At 40.6% G+C, this 3,738-nt stretch overlaps 1 protein-coding gene across 2 annotated transcripts in view; it reads right to left on the bottom strand.

Annotated features, from left to right (window-relative positions):
* Positions 1–3,163: 3,163 nt before the first annotated feature.
* Positions 3,164–3,738, bottom strand: part of CDKL2 (cyclin dependent kinase like 2) — a 36,629-nt gene continuing 36,054 nt past the window's right edge. The window contains exon 14 of one of the 2 annotated variants that reach the window (XM_003790078.2): positions 3,164–3,390. The gene's annotated coding sequence lies outside the window, so the exon portion shown is untranslated. The remainder of the gene's footprint in view (positions 3,391–3,738) is intronic. The other variant, XM_003790077.1, reaches the window with a different exon arrangement.

Here is a 3,738-nt window from a genome sequence, read left to right as displayed (position 1 = left end):
AACCTCAAACTCTTGGGCTTAAGTAATTCTCTTGCCTCAGCCTCCCGAGTAGCTGGGACTACAGGCACCCGCCACAGTGCCCAGCTATTTTCAGAGATGGGGTCTCACTCTGGCTCAGGCTGGTCTCGAACCTGTGAGCTCAGGCAATCCACCCACCTCGGCCTCCCAAGTGCTGGGATTACAGGTGTGAGCCACTGTGCCCAGCCCACGCCCCTCCCCCCAACCCAGCCCGATCCTTGCTTCTATGAATTCATGTTAGCTGACAATGTTTTCTAAAATTTTACTAGAACTGTTCTCACTTCTAAAGGAGAAGACCCTGCATGCCAAAGTAGAAAATAAAGGAATTAAATGAGGGCATATCATGGGTAAAAATAAATTCTCACTGAAAACAAAGGAAAATGACATTTTGTAGAAAGATTTTTGTTTCAAAGAAAATATCTCAGTGCATAATACACTCAACCTCAGATATTCATACATGTATAAACATAAAGGTCTGAATCACGTTACTTACAAGTGACAACATCAAGATTTGTGTCAATATGCTTCAAAGGAGGGCATGGTAAGAAATAAGCTGTATGTTAATCACATTTTCAAGTTACTTCACGTAGGACGCCATCAAGAGAAAAAATAAGACCCTTTAGAAAATGACGGGAGAATGTAACTTTTTATTCATATCGAGTGTTAAGCACCTACTTTTAATGCAAAAACACTTAATGCAAAACAACAGAGAAAAAGTCCACTCAGTCCAACTCACTAACAGGAGCCTGAAGCCCCAGGTGCCAGGCTTCTGTGCTGCTCTGATTCCCTGCCACTACTTGTCACACCCAGGGTAGGCGGAGGATAAGAGTCTAGTCTGCCTGGCTCAGTGCAGATCCAGCCTTACCTGGTGGCACAACTGAGATAGGGGACCCAATAAAGACAGTCACATGAGAAAAGCCATGTTCTATGTTCCCATGTGAAATCAGACACTCTCACCAAGCATGGGATTCTTGGCCAGGGAACCAGGTGCCCAGCAAGCCTTGGTCTGCCCTGGCCTTCACCAGGTAGTCCTTATGAGATATGTTATTTCACGGCCTTACTGCTTGGATCAGCAGCTACACAAGAAAATTAATTGCTGCTCCTATATCAAAAGTTTTCCCCCCAAAAGATTAACAGATTATTTCAAACTTATTTGTTAAATACCATGTAGCGGTGTATCCATTATTTATAGTCTCTAAATTAAAAGCATCTATGGAGGTGGGTAAGATAATATTTATTCATTTTAAAACATATGTATACACGCAGAAAGCCATTGCCACCCACTAGCACATACATATATCCCTATTAGTATGTGACTAAGTCACATCCTCGTAAAGACAGATTAACCTTAAACCAAGGAAAGGAATATTTTTGGTTCAGTATCTTCAGCCCCAGTTTGAAAATCTTTTTCTGGTGGTTCTGTCCAGGTTCTAACCAGATATGATCCTTAAGTCTCAACTTGAGCTTCTAGTAAACAGTTTTTAGTTCCTTAATTCTACAGTTCACAAGGTGTTTTATAGGCAAAAGATACCAAAAACAAGTATATAAATGAGAAGATAATTGATCCTAGGACCTCAAACATTGAACTGGTATTTGCACAATGATCTTTACATAAAGATAGCATTGATGTAAGCCAGAGAGCCATGTAACTCTTATCTGCTGTCCACACTCAAGAGTCTATTGGCAATATTCTTTAAAGTAAAAATAAACAATAATATTTTAATGCAAAGTCTATTTTCATGCCAATTCAGTAATTTTGTTAGCATGTCAGCCATACTAATCTAGTAAAATACCTGGTCAGAGGTTAAAAATAGAGCTTTTAAACCATGACCAGATTTTAATAAACTAGCACCTGTGGACTTTTACATGGAGCCTCTTATTTGCCTCCTTTTGAATGTACTGCTCTTTTGAGGCCCAAGTGTCTATGGTCAAAATTTTAATATTAAGTTCTTTTGAGTAACAAACAAAAGTTCTAGTTAAATTCTTGGGCTAAGTTCTAGTCAATGGCTTTTGGGGGGGAAATGACACATTATCAATTGGTATTAAGGCAACCCCCCCACCCCCGCCAAATTCTAGTCCCCTTAACAACCATTCCTTAAAACAATAAGGGCAGAGAGTGGCTGAAACGCAGACTCCAAGAACCTGGAGCCGAACTGGTTTGCCCTCCCACCTAAAACGTCTTGGACCATGCATTAGAAAACATGTGTAGTACGTAGGTAAATGACTTTGCACCTCAGTGGAAAGTTTTGGGGAAGCCCTAAGTGTTTGCGGTGACAAAGAGACTGGAATGTCTCTGGGTTCTGTGTAACTCAAACTGCCAGTGGACAGGAGGGAGTCCCCAAGGATACCCACATTCCTCCCCAAAGCCTCTTCAGCTGGGAGGTTCAGTAGCAATTGGAACCACAGAAGAGTAATCAGTCCTGATTAATAGGTGACCCCTGATTCTCATCCCTAATCTTGTATGGATCCCTCTTTTTTCAATGAGAATTTACAAGTGATGACATCAAGATTTGTGGTAAGATACTTCAAAGAGGTATCACAACTCCACAATGTCCTACAAAATCTCCTCCACTCTTGCTCCAATTACATTATTAGCACCAGAATCTTAACAACACAGAAAACTGTCCAATGCAGAGTTGTACTAAGTCACTAGAAATAAAACACTGTCCTGCTGGCCTTGCCTTAGGGAGGTTCTCAGGGTCAGCAGAGAGGCCAGCGCCGCAGGTCAGCAGAGAGGCCAGCACACTGATCAGACACCAAGGATACTTACAGACACCAGAGATACACATCTGTCCACGCACAGCAGTTACATATTCCTTAATGCCTAGAAACAAGTAAGATTTTTAAGTATGTTTTTGTAGTTAAGTTAGAGTAAAGGAAACATTTTCTCTTGCTGATCCTAGTATTTTTCATTTGCTTCAACTGACTCTCATTTTTATCGCCTAACCCCCAAACCCACTCCTAAATAAATGTACACATTTATACAGATAAGACACAAAGTTCAATGCATAAATACATGACCTTTTATAATGTTTCTTTCTCTCTTTCTTTTTTACATACTTTTAATCTTCAACATTAAAATACAATCTACTAACAATAAATACACATTCATGTAGCAAGAACTATCACACTATTCTTTCACTGGATATATCTTGAAATAGCATCAATGGACTTGAAAGGTACAGGATCACAGCGGGGGAGGTGCACTTGTTCAATCTTCACATCTGATGTCTTTGTCTTTCCTTCTCCTGCAAGGCCTTTCTCCGAAAATGCAGGTCATTCAAAAGTAAACAATCAAAACTGTGAATCTCTCTTCCTAGATGTCAGCATTCTTGTTGCAAGAGGATGTCATCTCAAATACTAACGCAGCGGCTAAAAGGGTAAGAGAACATACCACCAAATATTTTATATAAAATACTTACAAAAATTGATTTCTGTTTCACTTCCTTTCTCGCCTTGTACATATTGATAGTGTCAGTGGATACTATGTAGTCTAAGACAACCTAGTTCCATGTATCAGAAACAAGATTTTAAAGGCAGTCTTTAGGATGAAACTCTCCTGTGCAGCGCACCCCTCCTTTTATGATAATGACTAATTTTGACAAAAGAGAGCCACGGGGCAGTGTCTGTGGCTCAGTGGGTAGGGCACTGGCCCCATATACTGAGGGTGGCAGGTTCAAACCCCGCCCTGGCCAAACTGCAACAAAAAAATAGCTGGGC

This window comes from Otolemur garnettii, unplaced genomic scaffold (genome assembly GCF_000181295.1).
Source record: "Otolemur garnettii isolate 467f Iridium unplaced genomic scaffold, OtoGar3 scaffold00039, whole genome shotgun sequence".
In the NCBI taxonomy this organism is placed as follows: Eukaryota; Metazoa; Chordata; class Mammalia; order Primates; family Galagidae; genus Otolemur; species Otolemur garnettii.
The sequence above is the reverse complement of the archived record's forward strand: the minus strand, read 5'-3'. Positions and strand labels throughout refer to the sequence as shown.